Genomic DNA, 26,909 nt, shown 5'->3' with positions numbered 1-26,909 from the left:
ATCGCTTGAAGGCTGCATACACATCTGAACTGTGGCTTAAAGGCCCAGCCAGCTCAGATAATTCTTCCAATATTGATACAGAAAGGAAAGCATAATATTTTGTGGGTGATTGCCACTCTTGACAGGATGGATTCCCTCCACACAAGTCGATCCACTCACTAACAAACCACACATCTTTGGTCTGCTGGAGCACCTACGCAACATGTTATTTTTTGTGCTGCTCTAAGGAATGAGCAACCTGCATACCTGGAAAGATCAGCACAAGAGCATTCTGGGAAAAGGAGGCAGAAGGTGGGGTGGCAAGTCCTTCTTAGAATAAGTCAGGATGGCATGCAGAATGTATTTAAGCTATGCAGGTCATGGCAATCTGGTACAGGGATTTCAGAAATTATTTAATTATTTGATATGTTTAAAATATTTTTACCCTTCCTTTCTCCTTGAAAAGGACCCAAGGTGGCTAACAACACTGAAACAGAATATTTGAAATTGAAAACGATGAGTATACAACAGTGGTTAACAGTAGTTGACATCATTAAAATATAATATTTAAAGCTATGAACAATGAGTAAAGAGGCATCTTACATCGTTAAGCGATCTTAAAGGTAAGGACAATAAGTATATAAACTCTGAGAAATGGAAAATACAAAAATGGAAAACACAAGTAGTGTTAAAAATCCAGTCAAAGCAGTAATACATAATAATCCTTTTTTAAAATAAAAAGCCACACGCATGTAGCTAGTTACGGAGGGAAGGCCTGACTGAAGAGAAAGGTCTTTGCCTGCTTGTGGAAGGACACAAAGATGGGGCCAGTCTGGCCTTCTGTGGGAGGGAGTTCCAGAGTCTGGAAGCACCAACAGAGAAGGTCCTCTCCTGTGTCCCCACCAAGTCCGCCTGTGAAGGTGGCGGGACCTAGAGAAAGGCCTCTCCTGATGATCTTAATGCCCAAGCCAGCTCGTAATGAGAGAGACGGTCTTTGAGTAGCTTAGACTCAGTCCCTTATAGGTTAAAACCAGCACTTTAAATTGTGCCTGGTAACTGATTGGCAGCCAGTGGAGCTGCTGTAATCAGGGGTGGTGGTGGTGATCCCTGTCAGCAATCTGGTTGCTGCGTTTTGGACCCGCTGAAGTTTGGACACTTTCCATCAGCAGCCTCACATAGAGCATGTTACAGTAATCCAGTCGGGAAGTAACTGAGGTATGTGTCACAGTGGCAAGATCAGATCAGACCAGCTTTTTTTTGGGGGGGGGAATCACCCACAAACAAGGGAACAAACTCTGTTGGTCAACAGCACAACCCATAGGTGTCACACATTTTTGAGTGTCATTTGGGAAAAGAGAACTGAAAAACAAGGTGAGTCCTAGGGAATGCTAGAGAGGATCTTCTACCTTGTGGCAGCCTGGAGGGGGTCGGGCTGGGTGACTGGCAGGAACTCTGAACAGAAGCACACTTGCTAGGAAGTGAGGTGACAACACAACATTCTATTGCAGGTCCCACTTGTAACAAAAGGTTAAGAGATCTCCCAGGCTCCCCTCCTAGTGTTGTTCACTTCCTGCTGGGGTTTCTATTTTCCCCTTTCCCCTCCACTTCCCTGCAGGACAGTGTTCCTTCCCCTCTGTGCTTTGAAACATATTCACACCTGTTTCTGAAAAGCTCTGGAGGAAGCCAGGGAGACAGTTAATTCTTCTAGCTGCAGCTGAAAAAAAAAAACCCCACCAAAAACCTCCCTTTAGAAAAGGGAAGTTGTGTCCCCTGCCGCCTGCCGGTGAAAGGTAAGCAGCTGGTGTCACTGGCAGCACAATGGGCCATTCACCCAGCTTCTCAATTCTGAGCCATTGTTCAAGGTCCCCCTTCTTTTCCTTTCCCTGAACTTCCGGCTTTGTCTGAGCCAAGGCAAGAGTTGGCCCTCCAGCTTGGCCCCCGGAAATGGGAGAATACATCACCAAAAACAGAGCCAAGGAAGAGAGGTGGCAGCCTTTGGCTCCAGCAGGACAAGGGCGGTTCCTGCCCGCTTAAGCCTGCATTCCAGCCATGGCAAGACAACCATGAAAGAGAGGCTGACTTGTTATCTTAGGGTTGCAATAACTGGTTTCTCAGACAAGGCACATTGGTGTCGTTCTCCCAGGAGCTGCTGGTGCAGGGCTGTAGGTGCTGTCTTAGTGTTTATACTGAAGGGGTGCCTGGGTGCGCCTGGGTATGCCTGGGTGCTTCTCCCAATTTGTTTTTGTCATATTGCATGTGTCACAACAGATTTCGGCATAAAGCCCTGCCATCACAATCAAGAGAAACCCTTTTTATTCTTAACATATTCACATTAAGAATCATACGTAGAATCATAGAATCACAGAGTTGGAAGAGAGCACAGGGGCCATCGAGTTCAACTCCCTGCCATGCAGGAACTCCATAAACGCACTCCCGACAGATGGCCATCCAGCCTCTGCTTAAAAACCTCCAAAGAAGGAGACTCCACCACACTCCGAGGCAGCACATTCCACTGCCGACCAGCTCTGACTGTCAGGAAGTTCTTCCTGAGATTCAGGTGGAATCTCTTTTCCTGTGTTTGAAACCATTGCTCCTTGTCCTAGTGTCTGGAGCCATGGAAAACAAACCTGTCCCTTCCTCGACATGATATCCCTTCAAATATTTAAACATGGCTATTATGTCTCCTCTTAACCTTATTTTTGTAAGGCTAAGCATTCCCAGCTCCCTCAGCTGCTCCTCATAGGACATGGCTTCCAGGCCTTTGACCATTTTGGTCAACCTCCTCTGGACAAGTTCCAGATTGTCAACATCCTTCTTGAATTGAGGTGCCCAGATCTGGACACAATACTTCAGGTGAGGTCTGACCAAAGCAGAATAGAGTGGTAGTATCACTTCCCTTGATCTAGACACTATACGCCTCTTGATGCAACCAAAAATTGCATTGGCTTTCTTGGCAGCTGCATCACACTGCTGATTCATGTTCAGTTTGTGGTCTACCAAGACTCCTAGATCCCTTTCACAGGTACTGTTGTCTAGCCAGGTGCCTTCCATCCTATATCTGTGCAGTTCATTTTTTCTATCTAGGTGTAGGACCTTACATTTCTCCCTGTTGAAATTCATGTTGTTAATTTTGGCCCAGGACTCTAATCTGTCAAGGTCATTTTGAATTTTAATCCTGTCCTCTGGGGAATTAGCAACCCCTCCCAATTTAGTATCATCTGCAAATTTAATTAGCATACTCTCTATTCCTTCATCCAAGTCATTGATAAAGATGTTGAACAGCACAGGGCCCAGAACAGAACCCTGAGGCACCCCACTAGTTACCTCTCTCCAGGATAAAGAGAAGCCATTGGTGAGCATCCTTTGGGTTTGTTCAGTCAACCAATTACAAATCCACCAAACAGTACCACTGTCTAGCTAGCCCATATTTTACTAGCTTCCTTGCAAGAATATCATGGGGAACTTTGTCAAAGGCCTTACTGAAATCAAGATGTGCTACATCCACGGTATTTCCTTCATCTATCAAACCTGTAACTCTATCAAAAAAAGAGATTGTGCAATCTTGAACACATCCAGTCTCACCTGATTCGGGAAGCCGAGCAGGGTTGGGCCTTGTGCATAGGTTAGATGGAGACATTCAAGAAATACTAGGGATCTCCATATAGGACTAGGAAACAGTCCCATCTGAAACTCTGGAAAGCGCTGCTAGCCAGAGTTGATAATACTGGGCTGGATGGATCAAGGGTCCGACTCTGCAAAAGTCAGCTTCCTAGATTCCGATGTTTAGAGCATTTGGCTTCACACCAGTTATATTGTAAGTAACATATCTGGCTTCTCCAATACAGAATGTGGAAACATTGTGTTGTGAACAAGAGTGATTTATTCTACTCAAGGAGTATAGTAGATGGACAGAGGAAGGGAGGTGTCTCAGTCTGAGCAGCGGGCAGCTTCTGTCGTTGTTTAGATGCAGTACATGCTTTCAGGATTAGCACCAGGATCCACCAGTAGGACTGAATTTGTGATTACTAGAGGCAGCCTACATCTGAAGGTTCAGCCCATTCTGGAGTTGAGCAAGGCCAAGCATGAGAAGCCATTGAGAACATACCAGAAGAAATATGCTCAGGGAACAGCTGACGTCTGTTGTCAAACAATTTGTCCAGAACTGGGAGGAACAAAGAGAAATATGAAGACTTAGAATGGGAATGGCTGGAGCAGAACAGAATGGAGAATACAGAGATGCCAGGTATTTTGGACCATGTGCTAGAGGGGTGACTGGCCCACAATATTTTGCTGTCTGAGACAAAGCATGAGCTTTCTCCCCATTCCACAAACAGAAGCCAGAAGGACTGGAAGCGGAATCTTGCTGCAACTTTGCTGATGGAGTTGAGCGCAGAAGCAGCCAGGATTGTCCCCCTGACAGCACTGCCTCACTCTGCCAAAGGGTAGGACCAGCCTAATTAGAAGCAGATGCAAGGCTCATGGAGGAGATAAGGCAAAGCTTCTCCAGGGTTGAGGAGGCAGGGAAAACAGCCTGCTGCCCAAACAAAAAGGCTGACATTGACACAGAAGTATCTAGGGCCAGCAGAGGTCAGAGAGCTAGCCTGAGATGCTCTCTCTCTCTCTCTCTCTCTCTCTCTCTCTCTCTCTCTCTCTCTCTCTCTCTCTCTCTCTCTCTGTGTGTGTGTGTGTGTGTGTGTGTGTGTGTGTGTGTGTGTGTGTGTTTGTGGGTGGGAGGGTGGGAATGTGGTGCTGATGCAAGAGAGAGGAATGTCTCTGCTTGTGCCTTGGATAGCCCAGGGGAACTCTTTTGGGGATGGATCATGGGGAGTGTGTGTGTGTGTGTGGGGGAATGTCTGTTCAAAGGCAGAAAGAGCCTGAGTTAAAGTCTGGCCAGTCCTGCCAGAAGTAATTCTGCCAGGCAAGCTGACAGCTCATCTGGGAAGTCTGAACAGCACTCCTCTTGATCTTGAGCCTTTGTTATCAGGTCAGGCATGTCTTATCTATTCTAAATCAACCCTCCGCATCGTAATGGACAACAGACAATGAAAACACGGGGAATCCTTGGGACATACCCAGTGGAGAATGTGGATGCCTTTAAGCTGTCCTAAATGTGCCCACATCACTTATCACAAAGAAACCAATAAACACAACTGAGCAGTGGCCATTACTTATGAAGAGTGCTGCTAGATCGTAGTCTGTCTTATGGACATTTTCTCCAAGCATGGCCTCTCCCACTGGCCACTCAGTCTGTGACCCACCTCAGCCCCTTTTCCTTTCTCACTGTTGTTAGCCAGCCCCTCTTTGCCTCTGTGCATTTGGGTTACTGCTGAGTTACTGCTGTACATTCATCTTTGTTGAGTTTTGTTTTGTTGTTTTTCAGCTCGCTTCTCCACTTCATCAGGATCATTAATTCTCTGTGAATCCACCCACGTATTTGCAGTCTTTCCCAGTTTGTATCTTCTGCTGGCTTGATAAGCGTACTCTCCTCTCCATCATTCAGGCCCTAGCGAGTTGGCTGCTTGATTGATGGTCCCCAGGCAGAAGAAGCCTCAGGGCTTGCATGGCTGGGTTCAAGTCCTATCTGGATGGCTCCAGATAACAAACAGAGATGCGTACTTGTGGCGAGTGTGTCAAATAAGGGAACATTTGCCACAGTCAAGCACCAACCCATGCATACCAGACATACCAGATCACCAGCAGAAGGGCTGATTTTACTCTCTGAGTTCCACTGATGCATCAGTCCTGCAACTGGAGGCGAGTCAGCCCATTGGGGCTGCTGAAGAGAAATCAGGAGGGAAACCTGGATCCAGTATTTCCGTCCCCTAATAGTGATGGAGGAGATGTCACAATTAGGAAAGACTCACTTAAACTTTCTCTCATTTGGAGTAAATCCACTAAAATCATGCCTAACTTTGGCCCCATGGATTCCAGTGGACCTGCTCTTAAATGTGACTTACTGCATGTCCCATCCACCCATCTGTCTATATGCACACAGACATGCAAGCACAGAAAGACACACATGGAATTTCTGGGTTTTCCATAGGAGAGTGACTGCAGAGGATGTTACCTTGACTTCAGGTGTTTTGGTATTTCCTACCACATTGCTGCAAACGTCAGCGGTTAATTTTTGCCTCATCCTGGGTGTGTTTCCGCATCCCCTGCTGACATAATCTTGTATGAGAGCTGAACTCAGTTCTGTAGGACCTTAAACAGATACAGATGAGTCAAGCGCTCTAGGAAAATGTTGCATCAGTACATCCCAAGATGTTTTATCCTTCACCCTCACCAGCTGCACATGGGACAGCATCAAGAGAACCTGCACATACAGCATCCATTCTGCACTTTCCATATCAGGTTTTCTTCTAAAAGAAGCAATACACTGAGTGTGGGATAGCTTTAAAGGCAGGAAGCTGGAGCCACAGCTTCCCTCAGCACCAAGTCTGTTCTCTTCTGATGACACACCCTGTTGCACACTTTGTTCCCCCCTCTTCTGTACCTCCCTTTTCTGCAAAGGAAGAAAGTGAACAGTGTCTTGTTCCTTTCCTCACAGCACAAGAAGACCTACCACTGATGAGACTGTTCTAAAACCAAAGCAAGCCATGTTCCCTCAAGTCCAAACCAAAGCAGAGATGCTAGCATCACATTTGCCACTAAAGGTTAGAGAACATCACTCAGTTACTCTGAATTTCAGTCTGACATGACTTTGCTTTTCTTAAAAGAAGAAGAATGGGCTGGAACCACGAATGAGTGTGGTTGTAAAACAAGAGGCAAGCGGGCACACTCTGGCAACTCACTCTGGGAAGAGTAACAGCCTTTACAGGACAATCACATCGAGGTCTCCAAAACAAAGCATCTGTAGCCCAGTTTGCTGTACACTGATTAGCAGCCATTCTCAAGAATTTCAGCCAGAGAAGCTGTTCAGATCATATCCCATCAGATCCTCCTTTCCTTTCCTTTCCTTTCCTTTCCTTTCCTTTCCTTTCCTTTCCTTTCCTTTCCTTTCCTTTCCTTTCCTTTCCGTGTGTGTGTGTGTGTGTGTGTGTGTGTGTGTGTGTGTGTGTGAGAGAGAGAGAGAGAGAGAGAGAGAGAGAGAGAGTGTGTGTGTGTGTGTGTGTGTGAGAGAGAGAGAGAGAGAGAGAGGGTAAGGTGCTTCATCACTGAGTCACTATGCTGGTTCTCCACCGCCAGCATAGCTCCTGTGGTCTCTGAGAATGATCGCTCCTTCTGAGATTACCTGTCCTACTCTCTGCAGCACAGTGCCCCCTAGTGCCTGCTTCTGTTCTGCAACTTCACCCACGCCCCCCCCCCCATGAACTGGACTTCGAAAAAAGGAAACTAAAAGTGTCCCTCGGATCATGAAGTAGGGTGGTGGAGGAGAAGGAGAAGAATATAACCAGCCAGTGTGACATGAACAAACTGAGGCAAGTGGACATTCTCATATTCCAAGAGCAGTGGAATATGAGAATGTCCACAGTGGAAATAAGAACAGAAATTTTTATTTCGAAGAAGAACCTGTGACAATTTCCTCCTCCCCCTCCTGCACCCAGTAAACAAAAGTGACAGTCTGGGCATAGTCCTGCTTGTCATCAGATTTACAATGGACAGCAATGACAACAAGAACTCCTATTTCAACCACTTTCATGGCTAACTCAGACCAGCCATTTCCAGCTCCCCTCTCAAAACCTTTCCTCCACCTGAAAGGCAGTGATGACATCTTTATCATTTTGTCTCAGACAGGAGATGCTTGACAAGTTCCACCAGGACTTGAATGATTATCACTATGCCATCAATTGAACCTGGGCCAATCCGCGCAACTGCTGCATTTTCCAGAGACTGCTGTTGGAACTACATTAGTGTCATGTAAGTACAAACTTATTTTGGAAACCTACTGATTGCTATGTACTCATATCTATGTGCTTCCAACTATCACCCAGAATATAGCAGAAAAATCACCTGCTGCCAAATCTTATCCTATAGACCCATCAGACAGAGAATAACCACTAAAGGTCACTTGCCTGTGAGTGAGTCCCAGTGAATTTAAGAGAACGTGCATCTGAGTAGAAATGTGTAAGATTGTGCCCTTAAGGATTTACACCAGGCAAATATGAAACCATAGTGCCTACCATGTGAAGTGAAAAAGCAGATCAACAAAGTCAGAAATAATCAAGTACAGGACACTGCAGACAAAATGAAACTGTCAGAACCTCACTTAGTGTCATGGGTATGGTTCTCTATTTAAACTACACAAAGAGTGACTGCCCATCTGGCTGATGGCACTTCCCTCTCATAGGTCTTGGGTGGTAGCTTATTTCTTACATATCACTACTCACACGAAGTTTGATGCTCACTAGACACAACAGGAAACATGGAAGAAATACAAATGCAGGGACAGGACCCTGCAGCAAATTCAGATGCCAACTTGGGCCTCATATTTACTTAGGGAGCATTTGGCAGGACCTAATAAGGTCACCTCCTTCATGGATTGCTGCCTTGTTGTGGCAGAGGGGCTTGAGTTATTCAGAGAAGCTATGGGCTATGCTGTGCAGGGAGGCCCAAGACGGACAGGTCATAGTGGAGAGTTCTAACTAAACGTGATCCACTTGGAGCAGGAACCGGCAAGCCACTCCAGTATCTTTGCCAAGAAAACCTCATGAACAGAAACAAAAGGCTAAAAGATATGACACTGGAAGTTGAGCCCCTCAGGTCGGAAGGCGTCCAACATGCTACTGAGAAAGAGCGGAGGACAAGTACAAGTAGCTCCAGAGCGAATGAAGTGGTTGGGCCAAAGCCGAAAGGTTGCTCAGCTGTGGACGTGCCTGGAAGTGAAAGGAAAGTCCAATGCTGCAAAGAAAAATACTGCATAGGAACCTGGAATGTAAGATCTATGAACCTTGGGAAGCTGGAGGTGGTCAAACAGGAGATGACAAGAATAAGCATTGACATCCTGGGCATCAGTGAACTAAAATGGACAGGAATGGGCAAATTCAATTCAGACGATCACCATATCTTATATTCTGGGCAAGAATCCCGTAAAAGAAATGGAGTAGCTCTCATAGTCAATAAAAGAGTGGGAAAAGCTGTACTGGGATACAATCTCAAAAACGATAGAATGATTTAATAGGAATCCAAGGCAGACCTTTCAACATCACAGTAATCCATGTTTATACACCAATCACTGATGCTGATGAGGCTGAAAGTGACCAGTTCTATGAAGACTTACAACACCTTCTAGAACTGACACCAAAGAAAGATGTTCTTCTCATTATAGGGGATTGAATACAGAGTGGAAGTGAAAAACAGATTTAAGGAACTAGATTTGGTGGACAGAGTGCCTAAAGAACTATGGTTGGAGGCTTGTAACATTGTACTGTACAGGAAGCAGCAACAAAAACCATCCCAAAGAAAAAGAAATCCAAGAAAGCAAAGTGGCTGTCCAACGAGGCTTTACAAATAGCAGAGAGGAGAAGGGAAACAAAATGCAAGGGAGATAGGGAAAGTTACAGAAAATTGAATGCAGCCTTCCAAAGAATAGCAAGGAGAGACAAGAGGGCCTTCTTAAATGAACAGTGCAAAGAAATAGAGGAAAATAATAGAAAGGGAAAAACCAGAGATCTGTTCAGGAAAATTGGAGATATTAGAGGAAAATTTTGTGCAAAGACCAACATGATAAGGGACAAAAATGGTAGGGACCTCACAGAAGCAGAAGACATCAAGAAGAGGTGGCAAGAATACATAGAGGAATTATATCAGAAAGATCTGGTTGTCCCGGACAACTCAGATAGTGTTGTTGTTGACCTTGAGCCAGACATCCTGGAGAGTGAAGTCAAGTGGGCCTTAGAAAGCATGGCTAACAACAAGGCCAGTGGAGGTGATGGCATTCCAGTTGAACTATTTAAAATCTTAAAAGATGACTCTGTTAAGGTGCTACACTCAATATGCCAGCAAGTTTGGAAAACTCAGCAGTGGCCAGCAGATTGGAAAAGATCAGTCTACATCCCAATCCCAAAGAAGGGCAGTGCCAAAGAATGCTCCAACTACCGTACAATTGCACTCATCTCACACACCAGCAAGGTTATGCTCAAAATCATACAAGGTAGGCTTCAGCAATATGTGGACCGAGAACTCCCAGGAGTACAAGGTGGATTTCGAAGGGGCAGAGGAACTAGAGACCAAATTGCTAACTTGCGCTGGATCATGGAGAAAGCCAGAGAGCTCCAGAAAAACATCTACTTCTGCTCCAATGACTATGCAAAAGCCTTTGACTGTGTGGACCACAGCAAACTATAGCAAGTTTTTAAAGAAATGGTAGTGCCTAACCGCCTTAACTATCTCCTGAGAAATCTATATGTGGGACAGGAAGCAACAGTTAGAACTGGATATGGAACAACTGATTGGTTCAAAACTAGGAAAGGTGTACGACAAGGTTGTATATTGTCACAGTTATTATTTAACTAATATGCACAATACATCATGCAAAAGGCTGGAAGAAATATCAACAACCTCAAATATGCAGACAATACCACTCTGATGGCAGAAAGTGAGGAGGAATTAAAGAACCTGTTAATGAGGGTGAATGAGGAGAGTGCCAAAAATGTTCTGAAGCTCAACATCAAAAAAACCTAAGATCATGGCCACTAGCCTCATCACCTCCTGGCAAATAGAAGGGGAAGATACGGAGGCAGTGACAGATTTTAACTTCTTGGGCTCCATGATCACTGCAGATGGGGACAGCAGCCGCGAAATTAAAAGACGCCTGCTTCTGGAGAGAAAAGCGATTACAAATCTGGACAGCATCTTAAAAAGCAGAGAGCTCACCTTGCCGACAAAGGTCCACTTAGTCAAACCTATGGTTTTTCCAGTAACGATGTATGGAAGTGAGAGCTGGACCATAAAGAAAGCTGACCGCTGAAGAATTGATGATTTTGAATTGTGGTGCTGGAGGAGACTCTTGAGAGTCCCCTGGACTGCAAGGAGAACAAACCTATCAATTCTAAAGGAAATCAACCCTGAGTGCTCACTGGAAGGACAGATCCTGAAGCTGAGGCTCCAATATTTTGGCCATCTCATGAGAAGAGAAGACTCCCTGGAAAAGACCCTGATGTTGGGAAAATGTAAAAGCAAGAGGAGAAGGGGGCAATAGGGGATGAGATGGTTGGACAGTGTCACCAAAGCTACCAACATGAATTTGACCCAACTCCGGGATGGCAGTGGAAGACATGAGGGCCTGGCGTGCTCTAGTCCATGGGGTCACAAAGAGTCAGATACGACTTAACGACTAAACAACAACAAATAAGGTCACATCACAGCAACACAAGGTCATCTTCTAGTGTTTAAATTGTTTATATATTTTATTGTACTTTTTATGGTTGTTAGCCGCCTAGAGTGGTCCTGACCCGACCAGATAGGCGAGATATATATAAATAAATAAATAAATAGATAGATAGATAGATAGATAGATAGATAGACAGATAGATAGATAGATAGATAGATAGATAGATAGATAGATAGATAGATAGATAGATAGATAGATAGATAGATAGATAGATAGATAGATAGATAGATAGATAGATAGATAGATAGATAGATAGATAGATAGTGTACTTCTGCCACCTGCCAACAGTAACATTCTGCATCATACACTGGAAAGACTGATGAGTACCTGCACGAAAGAAATCTTGCTTCCGGAATGGTCAGTTTTCAGAAATTAGGAGGAAAATATTCCAGCCCACAAGCCCTTTATGTTCCTGACCTTAAGGTGGCTATCCTTAAAGACAAGAAAATCCCACTGTGAAATTGCTAGCTTATATCTTATCAAAAAGTTCAGTTTTGTTCATCTGGACCTAAAGGTATTAATTTACTCAGCATTGCTAAATCATGATTATGTTATCACCCATTACTACCATGGGGGGTGTCTCTGTGCTTGTTTTGTATAAATTTAAACTTTAACTGAACTCTCACCAACTACTTCCCCCCCCATTTCATTGCCGTTTACCTCCAGCTTCTACATTACTCCTTATTTTGCACCTCTGCTTATGTGTAACTTCAAACTGATGATTACACTTCAGGCATTTGATGAAACAGACTCTGAAGAACAAAAACGTATACTACAGTACATGTGTCAAGTCTTGAAAACACCACAAGACTTTTTTGTTGTTGTTGTTGTAACTATTTAGTATATCTTTTCCCATGGAAAATATATCAGCTGCAGTTCCTAGATGGATTCCAGCTCATTTCTAGTCCTAGAGAATGTAATGTTCTAGGTTGCTGGCCACAGATTCTGCAATTTTCTGGGATATCCCTGCAGAACTTGTGTTGTTCAGGGCTGGCCCTACTGCTAGGCAGATTGAGGAGGCCAGCCACCCCGGGTAAAGGTAAAGGTAAAGGTTCCCCTTGACAATTTTTGTCCAGTCGTGTTCGACTCTAGGGGGCGGTGCTCATCCCCGTTTCCAAGCCATAGAGCCAGCGTTTTGTCCGAAGACAATCTTCCGTGGTCACATGGCCAGTGCGACTTAGACACGGAATGCTGTTACCTTCCCACCGAGGTGGTCCCTATTTATCTACTTGCATTTGCATGCTTTCGAACCGCTAGGTTGGCGGGAGCTGGGACAAAGCAACGGGAGCTCACTCCATCGCGTGGATTCGATCTTACGACTGCTTGGTCTTCTGACCCTGCAGCACAGGCTTCTGCGGTTTAGCCCGCAGCGCCACCACGTCCCTAGCCACCCCAGGTGGCAGATGCCAAAGGGCAACCCTCTGCCCTTTCTTTGGGGACAGACATCTGTGTGCTGTGCTCCAACCCCTGCATTACCCTCTTGCCATCAAAACCTGTTGGAACATACCAGCATCTGCCAGTACAATCAGCTTCTGTATGAGAAATGGAGAAGAGATCTCTTGTCCTTTGGCTCAGGCAGCAAAATGATCTGTGCGCACCCAGTAGTGCTGACCAACACAAGCTGAAAGCCCATACAGTGTGCAACATGGGAGACAATTAATACCAGTTGTACATTTTTAGAAGTGCTATGTAAAGGTATATTCTCTAACAGCATCACAATTAGGTGATCAAATATATGCCCCTGTTTGCATTTTTAAAATGCATATAAATAGTAGCTACAAGAAACAATGTGTTTCTGACCTGTTGAAAGAATGAGCCATTCTAGACTAAGCATCCAGAATAATGTCTTGATGATATTAGCTGTCAGACAGTGGAACAAATTGCCTCGGAAGGTGGTAAGCACTCCTTCATTAGATGGTCTTTAGCAAAGGCTGGAGATAGAACTCCCCAGGAAGGCTGAAGGAGTAGATTTTCTCTGCCAGTGAGGGGCTGGGCTAGGCAGGCTTCAGGCTTCCTTGCAGCACTATGACTGTACAACTGGATGTGAACGAGATACCATGAAGATGAAAGAGAGACCCAAAAGAACATGAGGGGTCCCACACATCTATTGAAGAATTCCGATACTACAAACCTGCCTCCTTGGGTTGGTAATGTTTGTCAGAAATAATAACAAAGATGCATAGAAGGTCACATTCCATATACTGTACTTTATTGTCACATGTATGCCTTCTCTGTGTTGTATATGTGTGTATATACACACATCTGCTCACAAAATTGTGGAGAGCAAACCCACTGGATTCTTGACAAAATAGTGCCGCCTAGCCTTGGGAGGCGGAGCAGGGCTGTCTTAGGAGGGCCGCTGGGCCTTCTCTCTCTCCCCGTTCAGTGCCAGACGGGGCCCCACAATGAATGAAAGAAAATAAGAGCAGTGCCCCCTATAGGGCTGTCCTGCTTGCCTGGTGTGAAGCCATCCCCGTTTCACAGGCCCCCAACTCAGCTTCTATTTATACCAGCACCTGGGGACATTTCTAATCGGCTAGAAATCTGGTCTGCCTTCATTGTAATAACTTTAAACCAGGTTGCTTTTCTGTACCAATTACAGGTTAGTAAGGCTGGTTGCCACAGCAACAGCAGCTGTGAGCCCCCCCCCCGGCACCGCTCAATACCTTGATTCCTTTATAAAAGGGGGGGGGGGAAGACAAAAAGGTAGCGTTCATGTGTATGCACACACACACACACACTCACTCACACAAACTGCCAAGACTTAAAGGGCCAGAGGCAGCTAAGGGCTTGCTACTGTGGCAACCAAGATTTGTGTGTTAAGCTAAAATGGGATGGGGCCTCTCCCCCTCTCTGCCCCCACCTTTCATGCTCTGGAAAAGCATCAGGCACAGGCACTCTGAGGCTGGAGCAACTATGGATGGAGGGGGGGTATAGTTATAGCAGGAATGGAGGGAATTGTAGGTTTTGTGGCCTATCACCCAATTTTCTAATGTTACCATGGTTGCCAATGTTTCAGCTGGCAGCTGTAACTGTGCCTTTTATGGCCCTGTGGCCTGCAAATACAGTACTCCCAAGGGATCAGGTTGATGCCTTTCCCCTGGAAAAGAATCTTTGCTTGTTTGTTTCTGCCTATCAACCTTCTACTAAAACCACAAGCGCGGTTGAGGATTTATATTTTTTTTTAAAATGTGTTTCTCATTTGACAGTTGAGGAGGGTTTTTCATGTTTCTTTTTGGTTTTTTGCATAAATGCTACTATATTCAGCAGAACCTGGAAAAATTATGGTGGTGGTGGTGGTGATGGTTTTGGACTATAGTTCTAAGACTTCTGTAGTCAGGAAGGCTAATGATCATCCTGGCTGGGGGAGTTCTGAGACTGGTAGCCCAACAAAGCAATTTATCCAAGATCTCCATTTTCAGGTACTGTGTGTAATCAGGGCAGACAGGATCCATGAGATAGCCCGACATTGTAGCAAAAGCGCTGCAGTCTGTTACGGGTGGTCATTGGGGTCTTTGCCAGAGCAAGCATTGCGCAGACTTTCCCTACTGAGCAAGGGGTAAGGAAGAATCTGCAGCCAGACTGAGCGTACATGTTCCTCAATTAAGGACATGTCTAAAGGTCTGGACTTCTTTCTCCAGTCTAGAGTGGGTGACGTATTGTACAGTACTGCTTGCTTCTGAAGCAACAGAATTGTCTTAAAGACAATCTAGTGATGAAAGTTAGTTGTTTAATATAAGCGTAGGTGACCTTAGGATCTCAATCTGAATCTGGCCACCTGAAGTCTCAGCCTAGCTCTTTGGGGCTACCCATATGCCCATGCCCACTTCCTATGACACCTTCATGTCGTGGTGTTTGCCAGACTTTGTTACTGCCAGGAAGAGTTTTTAGAGAAAACATTCTCTTATTTTTGATCCCAGTCTTTTTTTTAAAAAAACTTTATCCCCATCATCATCACCTCAAGGACCAATAAAACATTTAATTCCACCTTTAAGTCTGTAAGAGAGAATCCCCCCCATGATTCTCCCCTCCCCTCCCCCTCCCAATAATGACTGGCTCAAGGTGGGCCAGCCACCTTTATGGGGATTTTAATCTGGGTCTCTGTAGTCTTTCTCCAGTCTCTAACTACTGCACCACATGGACGTTACCTGTCTTCCCTACATCCTCCTCTCTCCTCTACAGTACTATCAGGTCACCTGTCCACTAGAGAGACTGGTAGGCAGAAAGTGAACTTCAAGTTAGCTGTCATGAAAGAAGGAACTTGAATTGTGGCAACAAACTGAATCCTGCCACACCCTCTTATTACTCCTATCTCAGTATATAGTTTCCTGAGGTATCAGGGATTCTGTGGGCCTCTGTATGCTTCCCTTTCACAAGCAGTGCTTCTCACATGTTCTTGTGGGTAGTACTCGGCACACCTGACTAAAGTGGGCTGCTGCCAGGACAAAAGCGGGTTCAGCGAATGCCACATGGCAGCTGCCTGACACTGGCATTTGCTCAGTGGATAGGGAAGGATTAGAGCCACCCAGCATTAGTTTCCCTAGCAGATGGCACTTATAAAATCCATGATCTAAGTGAGCATGTGAGAGAGACTGAAGGAGGGAAAGAGGGAAAGAGGGAAAGAGGGAAAGAAAGAAAGAAAGAAAGAAAGAAAGAAAGAAAGAAAGAAAGAAAGAAAGAAAGAAAGAAAGAAAGAAAGAAAGAAAGAAAGAACCATCAGGCCTATGCTTGTAGGAAGGAATCTTTATAAGAGTTGTGAGAGTCTAGAGAAGCTACTAATTGGGATTATAATTCCCAGAATCTCTAGCCACCATAGCCCTCTTTTCTAAGGTCTGATTTAAATAGCACAGAACCTGCAACACATCAGGAAATCTTGGTGTGAAGGATGTGAGAGGTGCTGAGATCAGAAATTAAGTTTCTGCAGTGTGGTGTAATTAATAGAGAGACAGACTAGGATTTGAGAGACCTGGACTTCAGTCTCTGTCCAGCCATGGGACCTCACGGGTGGAAGGGTAAGACTTCTAAAACCACACCTTAAATACCCCACTTACCTTGAAAGTCCTATTAAGGTTTCTATAAATTGGTTCTGACTTAACAGCACATACCATACCATAAACGGACCTGATTCTTTGGCTCATGGGCTTGGCATGCCTAAGTATGGAGCCAAGGACTGGGAGTCTCAAATATCCCCTCTGTGTCCCCCAGGACAACAGGTCTGCTGAGATCACCTGGCTGATAGGCTTACGTGCCCTGCCACCTGTGTAGCCTTGAGCAAACTAGATGGTCCCAAAGCACTATCAGAAGGAGGGACTGGTAAAACACTTCTGAGTACTTTATGCATAGGAAAAAGTCCAGACTGCTATGAGTTGGAATCAACTTGATTGCATGTAATTAATTAATTAATTAACTAAATTCCTGCTTCTTAATACCTGATGTCATTAAGGGTTGCTAGGAGTGGGTGAAATACTATGGATGAGGCAGAGCAGCTAAATCTAATGTTAGTCTCATTTAGAGCAGACAATTGAAATCAATGGAACTTATATTGCTTGTGACTAACAAGTTCCATTCATTCCAGTGGGTCTCCTCTAGTTAGGATTATCACTGAATCTGTCCCAGTGAGCCTCCCACACATTCAAATGAACATGCCTTAGATTATGCTGCTAAGTAAAGGAAAATGCCAAGGTGCACACAAATGTATACGATTCTATCAGCACAAAGAAACATCCTTAGAAGCCGTGTCTTTCTGATTAGACTCTGTATAGACTAGGGGAGGAAAGTCATATCAAAGTCTTCAATGACATTAAAAGATCAAGCATTAATCACATGGTAACATTCACTTAAAAGGGTTGGTGAAAGAGCTTTCATAGGAGTGGGCAAAGAGCATCTGCTAGTGGTAATCTGTCTAACGTGGGACCAGACCAGAGACCAGGAAAATTGCCTTTTTGGTCCACAGATCCTAGAATCCCCCAGCCACCTTGGCCAGTAGCCATGCTGGCTAGGGGATTCTGGGAGTTGTAGTCCAAAAGTAGCTTTTCCAAACTCAGGATTAGCTTGCCAGGATCCTCATCCCCTCTGGCTGTAGTTTTCCACAACCTGTTTCTGTCCTTAAGAGAGCACCACAGCTTTCTTCCATGTTCTAAAAGGAACATGTATTCATATGATTCCTCAAAAGAAACATATTTTATGCTAATAAATATTAATTCATGCTTTTGATGATACTTATTCCAGATTAATTTGGAGTGAAGAGTGGAATTTTGCATGTGCTCATCTTTCCTCTAGTTCATCTTCCCTGCTAGCTCTTTAGGAAAGTGTTTATTCATGCTGAGTCTGAAGTGCAAGGGGCCAAATTGCTCTTACCACTTCACCAAGCATCTGTTTTCATGATCATGCATAATGCTTAAATTGAGCTATTTTTATTTTATTTTATTACTTGCATTTACGTCCCGCCAAAGAACTCCAGATGTGTCTTTTCTCCTGCCTGCATTATTGTCACTCCAGCCCTGCAAGGTAGCTGAGGCCGACAGGAAGTGAGGAGATCAAGGTCATCCAGCAGGTTACATAGCTTTGGGGGAACTAGAATGTAAGTGCTAGCCTCCCATGCCCCAGACTAATCAGCTAAGCCACTAAACCACACCATTAGCTGAAATATACCTTAGGTTGAATGGGTAACTCAGCCCAGCTTTCTGCTTCATGTTAACAACTTTTGCACAGATGCCCCAATGGTAAGTAAGGAATTGGTGGGTTTTTATTTTGTTATGTGTGAAATCACCACCAGGGTGACCAATGGGCAGTGGCAGAGATGGGCCCAAGCACAGGGATGAGATAACAAGGGTGTGAGGAATGAAATGGAAGGAGCTTTGGCAGAGGAAATTGGAGAGGAGGCTTGAACTTGCAAGAAGCCCACATGTCGTGCGAAAACTGCTCATAATTAATTGGGTGAAGATGGTGCTGCTATCTACAGCACATGGCACAGTCAATTCAGTTCCTGGCAGGGATACATGGAGGAAGATGGGAAGGATATATTGTCAAGATCCTGTTGGTCTTAAGACAGTTCTAATGCAAACAGCTTTCTGCTGAGGGTGTCTTATCCCACGTGGCTCAGATGTCAGGAGTGCAGTGTAAGGTTGTGTGTGTGCACATACGTGTCTGTGTGTTCCTGTACATGTGCGTAATTTGTTTCACTGATTCCTAGCATCCAACCTATGGCAGCTGCCCTACATCCATGAAAATCTTATATTTACTCTCCTGTGTTTTCTGAGAGTACAATCATGGGAGCTACACAAATGGGAAAAAAAATCACATAGCCTAGATAACATAGTAAGAAAAGCAACAAAAAGTCTTATGACCCCTAAAAGAATGGGTTTTGTCTGGTATAAGCATTTGTGGACTGTAGGCCATTTCTTTAAATCAGTGATGGCTACTCAGCCCAAGTCTATATTTGCAGCTCCAGAACTGAGCCTTACAGTCCATACACACAAAACCCCACTTTGGTTTTCCCCTTGAGCTTTCTTTCTTTCAGCAGGCTAGTTTGCTGCTGCTAAATAATCAGGAGTCAAGAACCCTCACCAGTCTACTGCAACTCACTCAGGGACCTCCTGATCTACCTTCTGCCCAGCACTTAGAATAGGCAGGATTTGTAATCTAAACCAGATTCAGAATGTTTTGTTTCTCACACCTTGTTTTCAATGGGAAATAAGCTGTTCTGTGAGCCAGACTGTGTGGCCAAGGTGCCCATTTAGTTCCTTTCAGTTTTCTCCCCAAAGTCCTACTTGGGGGGAAAAAGACCAGAGTGTGGGCACTTTCTATCCTGACATCTGCTCCAGAACTTCTGGGTACTGCAGAGAATTATAGAACATGTTATAAATGGTCTCCTTCCCTCTGTGTCATTTCATCTACAGACCAGCCAGGTCTATATCTTTCTACATCTGCCCATATAAACATTATATGCTCTCTTTCAGGGAACCTTCTCAAGAGTTACTCAAAGGAACCCCTTTGTTTTTATGTGCCATCAAGTCATTGCCAAATTACGGTGCAAAGTACTGCACCTTGGAAAAAGAAGCCAATTGCACAGTTACAAGATGGGGGATACCTGGCTCAGCAAAACTACAAATGAGAAGGATCTTGGAATTGTTGTAGATCACAAGCTAAATATGAGCTAACAGCATGATAAGACTACAAAAAAAAAAGCAAATGCTATTTTAGGTTCATTAATAGAAGTATAGTTTCCAAATCCCGCGAGATGCTGGTCCCCCTCTATTCAGCACTGGTTAGGCCTCACCTTGAGTGTTGTGTCCAGTACTGGACACCACCCTCCAAGAAGGATGCTAACAAACTGGAACAAGTTCAGAGGAGGGCAAGAAGGATGATCAGGGGGCTGGAAACCAAGCCTTATGAGGAAAGGCTGAAAGAACTGGGCATGTTTAGCCTTGACAAGAGAAAACTGAAGGATGATATAATAGCGCTTTTCAAACATTTGAAAGGCTGTCATACAGAAGAGGGGCAAGAGCTCTTTTCAATCATCCCAGAGTGCAGGACATGTAACAATGGGTTCAAGTTAAAGGAAGCCAGATTTTGGTGGAATATTAGGAAAAACTTCCTAACTGTTAGAGCAGTACGACAGTGGAACCAGTTACCTCGGGAGCTGGAGAATGCTCCAACACTGGGGGCATTCAAGAAAAACTTAGATAATCACCTGGCAGATATGCTTTGATTGTATTCCTGCATTGAGCAGGGGGTTGTACTTGATGGCCTTAGTAGGCCCCTTCCAACTTCAGTTTTCTGTGATTCTATGGTGATTCTAACAGGATTTCTGAGGTAGGTGGATATTGTCCACTGCCATTCCATGCCGCATGAATTTCCATGGCCAAGTGGGGATTTGAACCCATTCTCCTGAGTTCTAATCCAACAGTCTATCCACTACACCTCACTGGCTCTCAAGGGAGTTTTGGGCAAACTTAACAAAAGCAAACAAAATTCCAGGATCCCTCAGAGCAAAGTCTAAAGCCCTCAAAAATAACTACCTTCAGATATTCTGGACAAGTGACATCTCCTCCAAATTTGCCCAGCACAATTCTCTTGACTTTTTATTTTTCTGGAGAGCACCGAAGATGAAAAAGAATAAGTGAACACCAGTCAAGATGTTGGAGCCAGCTGCAACAGTAGTCTGGTTGTTCCCCTCTGTTAAAGGACTAGGCTGTGTGAAGAAGGCTAGTCTTTTATCCCTAGGCTAGTTTGCTGTTCTCACATGCAGCAGAGGGCAATGCCACTTTACTAAAGTGAATTTTACTTATCAATCCAGTCTGATTCTGTCCGTGAATATCCATATGCATATGTCTTTTTCTTTGCCTCAGGCAGCAAAACATCTTAGTCCAGATCCGAGCCAAAATGTATTAGTCCAGATATGAGCAAGTGACTAGGGAATGATATCTCTTGAAAAGAGATAATTTAATTTATTTGTGACAAATGAAGCACCGAACCTTTAACAGTTGTGGATCCAAGAGAACTGCCTACCTTAGGAACCTACTTGGTTTGTGTTGTGTACTGTTATGATGAGCTCCTGCATTTCAACAAGCACTACTGCTTAGTCACATGGGTGGGGTGTGAAACTGGCATCAGCTAGAAAAGGGCTATCTGACAGAAAATGGCAAGCTTGACAGTATAATTATTTGTGAATCAGTTGTCTGAATGCCAGTCTTTTAGATGGCCAACATCTTCATGGCAAAAACCTGAGATCATGGTGAGTTTGGGCTTGGCAGTGGGAAATCTGCCCATTGAATTAACAATCTCAGCCACTACAGGCTGTGTCCTCAAATTCCCTCCCTGTACACAGACACAGCTCTGCTTGCTAACTGTTGGATAGTTAAATTGCATCAGTCTGGCATTTGTCTGGAGCCAGACCAAGTTCTGCATCATCTTGTCCCCTCAAGGTCTTCAATTTCCCTCTGCCACCATTGATTTCATACTGAGAGCTAGGTGGGGTAGGACCATATCTGGAATGGACACAATACAGGGCCGTTGGATCCCGTTGTGAGGAAGAGAAGGAGAAGGAGAAAAATTTTGAGGCAGAAAAAGGAGTTTGCTGGATCCAACAAAGGAGTAATTCAATTGGAAAAACTGTCAGCAGCGCCCCCTGCAGAGTTTAACAAACCATGTTTGTGTGTGTGTGAGAGAGAGAGAGAGAGAAAGAAAGAAAGAAAGAAAGAAAGAAAGAAAGAAAGAAAGAAAGAAAGAAAGAAAGAAAGAAAGAAAGAAAGAAAGAAAAAGAAAGAGGAGAGGGAGAAAGGAAATAAGAGATTCATTGTACCTTCAACAGAGGTTGGAAAAGTTACTTTGTGGACTACAGCATCCAGATTCGCCCAGCCAGCAGGCTATTGGTCATGTTATCTGGCACATTCTGGAAGTTGTAATAAAAAAACCTAACTTTTCCAAGCTTTGAATTTTAATACTTCGTAATAGTCTTTGGCTGATATTTTGTTATTTCTCTGCAACAGATGCTAAGTGGGTATACTGTAAATGCAGTACATTTCCATAAAAGTACATTTTCTGCAGAAGAGCTTTTTCAAACTTGTGAATCCACACATCCAAATTGTCAAAATTAGCCACCTTCTTACGTGTTGGTCCTTTTTAGCAAGGGGGAAAGCTTCCGGTGACCCTAGATTCTACTGTAGGCTTGTCTTTTTCATAAAATTCCTCTCAAGTTCTGGATGCTGATTAAAAAATTTGTTTGGATCAGTGACAAAGTCTAAAATACCTCAGTTTGATACAATAATTTGGATGGTATTGCTTGAAAACAAAGATTTAGATTCTGAAGCAAAGACGGAAGCAAATAATTCGGTTAGCCTCTCTGCAATTTCCACATCTTCCTTCAATATTGCTCTCATACCTTTATTATCCAAAGGTCTTATTGCCTCTAGCTAGCTGTATCTAACACATTTAAAGACATGTTTATCATTAGTTTGCATTTCTTCCGTAAATTTAATCTCTGATTCATTCTTGCTGGGCTTACTGTATTATAAAAGTAACTTGAGTGGCCACAGTCTGTGCCCTTCCTTTGCCGCCGCCTCCCTACAAGACTTGGGCTTGAAGTTTGCCTTGTTCTCTTTTATAACCTCTGTGTAACCACGTTGGCATTCTTTTGGATTTACCAATTTGTAAAAAGAGTACAGTAATGGTATATAACCAGCTGCACAGGCTGCATGCAGGACATTAAAACTGGACTAGAAGGGGGGGGAGGAAGGAAAGCTCTTGCCTTTCTCACCCCACCTCCTGAAACATGAGGTCATGGAATTCATGCTAAAATCCAGAGAATGAGAGAGAGAGAGAGAGAGAGAGAGAGAGAAGGCAGAGCACCATGGTACTGGTTGGACACCTTTGTTTTGGTGCTTGCAGCTGCCAGACCTGAATTTAGAAATGGAACACTGAGTCCTGGATCACATCCCAATGGTAAGTACAGGTCCTTCCAACCTTTCCACAGATGTGAGTACTGTAAGGGGGGCAGGGGAAATCCAGTATGCTGTGCCTTTCAATGAATGTCATTAGGGCTGGTACCTTCTATATAAAATGTATAGGTATAATTTCCAGTTTAATAAGGTTTCATTCCAGGCCCACAGTGTTATGAGTGTGCAGAATAAGGGCCACTGTGATTCACATATCTCACTCTTTAAGATAGTCCCATATAGTCCTTGCTTTCTGTTCTTGTTCCCAGTATCATCCAACCTTAATGGTCAGAGGCTCTGTCAAATGTTGATGCCGTGGAGGAAAAACTGTCAGCAGTTCCTCAGAACTGTAGTGCTGTTCCTCGGATCTGTTGCAGTATGAGGCCTGACATTTGATACATTCTAAGAAAACAGGGCTGATTTTTACTGTCTTGTAGGTCTCCCTCAGTGGTGGTGGGGTTTTACTCATGCTCCCTAGATGTCACTGGACTACAAACTCCCAGAACCGCACAATTTGCTGTGGAAGGTGGGAACAACAGGAGTTGTAGTATGGCAACATTTGCCGATTCTGTCTACCTAAACGGGATGAGAGAGAAAGAACAGGGTCCTTGCCATCTTCCAGGACTTGTATGCCCAGTAGAAGTTATTGTTATCCACATTATTATTTGTGGGGCTAGTGGAACAGGAAGGGGCAATTACTCTATCTAAATTAATTAACCTGAAGTCTGCTGCTGTGCGTTGAGGACTATAACCAAAATCTCCACATTTTTCATCTGTATGTACTGCGTCCTAGGACTATCTGGGGGGGAAAATAGGATGAGTCTGTCTGTCTGTCTGTTGTCTTATGAATGTGTGCGTGTGTGGGTTGGGGCCAGGGAGGATCAGCTGCCTGCCACCCTTGCTGATAGATGGGGTGAGGGCTAGGCACAGCTGCTGAATGCTTGAACAGCTAGGGGAGACGTTCTCCCCCCCCATCCCCACAAGCCCGTCAGTCATCCCATCGATCCGGTGCCAAGGGCAGGGGCTCAGGGGGCTTCAACCAAGCCTGGCAGGCAGACCTCCTTTTAAAAAAAACAAACAAACCACTGAATAGGGAGAACTGAAATGGCTCCTTGGCCCTGACAGCCAAGCAGCTGGCAGCTTCATGAAGACATCACCAGGAGGGAAACACAGACAGACGCCAACAGAGGTTTCGGGGCAAAGAAATCTTCCTGTTTGCTGCCGCCACCTATGTCTGGTACCATGAAGGCCCCTCCTTGTTGTTTCTGTCTGAACCAGAGGTAGAGGAGCTTCTTATGTGGCATGTTGTATAATGAGGGGAAGAGTGGAGGTCCCTTTCTCAGTCATGACTCCAACATCCAGGAGAAAAGGGATCTTTCAGAGATGGAAATGTAATCAGCTTTGAAGGATGAGAGGTGTTGTAGCCCAACAACATCCGCAGGGCCACGAGGTGCCACCCCAAGATGTAAGTTAGCAAACAGATGGCATTTGCTAGAGAGGGTCACTGCTCTTGAGGAGCTGACCTACCACATCTCAGCACAATTTTAGGAGCAAGAGCAGAGTGCTCTTTCATGGCTAAAAGCGCCCTGTGGCCCCCTAAAATCTGACTGTCCAAACCCTGTGTGCACCCAGCCCCAGTAGAGATAGGTGAACGTATAGCTTCTCCTAAGGACCACGTCCTTCATATTTTCCAGTTCTAGAGCTCATCTAAAACTGTAGCAGGTGAATGCAACCAGCAACACTTAGCCCTGGTCCCTCAATGTGTGCAGTCCTGACAGCAAATCCCAGGTTATATCCATGTCATAAACGAAATGGCCCCCGAAAGCAATTATTCTCTGGAAGAATGAAAACATCATTCTCGTATCCCAGAATGACTTTAAGTACAGTTGCATGGAAGATTCCTATACTATCATGTCTGTGCTTTTGTGCAGGAATTGAAAAGTAAGGAAGTGAGCTGTCATGGCTCTTCCAGATTAGGCCATGTTAATACTGCTCCCATTTGTTTCTGTTTGTTGTGGAAGAGCATGGCATTTACCTGTATGCTTTATCCAGAAGCTGTTGGAGCCAGAAAGGTCTCTGGGCAGAATAGGGGGTGTAAGATGGAAATAAAACATCTGACACGAAGGTCAGGGTTCTCTTCCACTTTCTCCAATGTTGTATTTTCTTTTCACTTCCTTGACTCCCCCTCATGCTGTGCTTTCAAAAAGCTTTTTAATAACATTTAGCCAACTAGTTTGGTTCTAGTTTATAATCTATTTTGCAAATGCTTTCAATCCTCCACTGGGAGACAGGTGGGATATAATTTTTTTTTTTAAAAAAATCATCCCTTCTTTCTGTTTCTTTCCTATCCAAAGTAAGGTATCTGTGACAACCCCAGACCTACTGGAGTATCCCACCCTGTAGTTATGCTGCCACCAACCATTCCCTGTAAGGAGTCACACAGACCAGGAATGGATTTTACTAAACAAAAGAACAAGGTTTATTGAAACAACACACAGGGTAAATAAAAGGATCAGTTAAATAGGAAACTGGAACTTGGTATAGTCTTAATCATACACATGCAACAGATTGGTTCCCACTGAACACTTTAAGGTAACGCACAGACCCTGAACCTATCAGTTCTGGCTACCTAGATAGAAACCTGAACCTATCAGGTATGTACTAACTGACAAACAGTTGTACCCAGTCTGACACACAGACTCCAACTCCTTCTCCACACAAGCTCCAAATATATATACAGTACAGCTCCTCCCCCCTGATGTCCCGCCTTCCACTCCCCATAGGATGGAACTTTCCCTCCAAACCCATGACAGACAGGTACCATCAGTGCTGTATGTGACAGTATCCTAAACAGAGATGTTCTGCTACATCTAAGTTCCCCCGTTTTTTCATCTAGTAGATTCTTATTCTTCCTGCAAGTCTTTTTTCATTTATTTTATCTTTAACAATCACCTGTAACAATCTATATTTTTAATTTCTCATTACATAACTGAAATATTATACCTTTCTGCATTTATATGTTTAATTATTTCTTGGTTTTCATTCGCTTGCTTTTGTACTTCTTTGTTGGTCATCGTCTCAGCCCTGGAAATTCTTAGCAAGCTGTGACAACTCCACATTTCAAATGCTTCTACTTAAAAATAGCTGCCTGCATTAAAGTCCATTATTCCATCCTATACTTAGCACAATACAGTGCACATTCTCAAAACCTATTTTAAATTTTTGTTCCATATTACCTTCTTCTTCTTAAGGCCGATGCTCCAGGCCATCTCTATTCTTACTTTTACTGCTGCCTATGGTCCTGCTGTTCATTCAAATTTCAAGATACTTATATTTGCCAATATGCTCCCGACTTTCATTTTGGATCCAACTGCTTTTCTTTTGCTGCTAGCATTTTATTGATTACTAGGAATTTGTTTTTCTAGCATTCATTTTGAGACTGTGTTTATTATTTACTCCATTGTCTTTACTGAATAACCTTTGCAGACCATATCAATCATCAACTAGTATTTCTGCATCATTTATGTATCAGATATGGTGGAGAACCTCCCCATTGGCTATGATACACTTTTAATCAAGGACTGGTTCTTGAAAAATGTTCTTGGAGTGCAAATTGTAAAGCAGTGGTGAGAGTACACATTTTTGTCATATTCCTTTTCATATCTCTACATCCTCTGCCATGTGATGTTCAACTTTCACTATAGATTTTTGCTGCCAGTACAGATTGCATATTATACAAATATCTCTTGAACCAAGACCTTTGTTTACCAACAACTCAATCACTCTTTCTCATAGTCTTTAAAGCAAATTTACATATCTAGGGATGGGCCTTTCACATTTGAGCAAAACACACAAAACACGAAAGAGGCTCTTTTTCACTTACTTTGGAATTGATGAAAGAGAGCCTCAATACACAAATTATTTGTGTTTTGCAAAAGATTTTAGAGTTTCTTTTGTTTTCTCTCTTTTGTACAACCTTTCAGTGTCCTTTCACCCTTGGTTTGTCAAATTACCTGATAAATTTTTCATCCAATAGAATTTTGAGGGATTTTCAGTCTGTAAAATGGCCTAGAACTCAGGAAGGAGTGTTCTTTACTTTAGTTGTTCCTTGTGAGATTGCTGCATTTTCAGCTCCTGGTGCTTTCCATCTTGCATGGCTGCCT

At 43.9% G+C, this 26,909-nt stretch overlaps 1 long non-coding RNA gene across 1 annotated transcript in view; it reads left to right on the top strand.

Annotated features, from left to right (window-relative positions):
* Positions 1-7,331: 7,331 nt before the first annotated feature.
* The window catches only part of LOC144586886 (uncharacterized), a 33,224-nt gene continuing 13,646 nt past the window's right edge, over positions 7,332-26,909 (top strand). Inside the window, exon 1 of the long non-coding RNA XR_013541960.1 lies at positions 7,332-7,839. This is a non-coding gene — a long non-coding RNA (uncharacterized LOC144586886). The remainder of the gene's footprint in view (positions 7,840-26,909) is intronic.

Source organism: Pogona vitticeps, chromosome 2, assembly GCF_051106095.1.
Source record: "Pogona vitticeps strain Pit_001003342236 chromosome 2, PviZW2.1, whole genome shotgun sequence".
Taxonomy (NCBI): Eukaryota; Metazoa; Chordata; class Lepidosauria; order Squamata; family Agamidae; genus Pogona; species Pogona vitticeps.
This window is presented reverse-complemented; position numbering and strand designations above follow the sequence as displayed.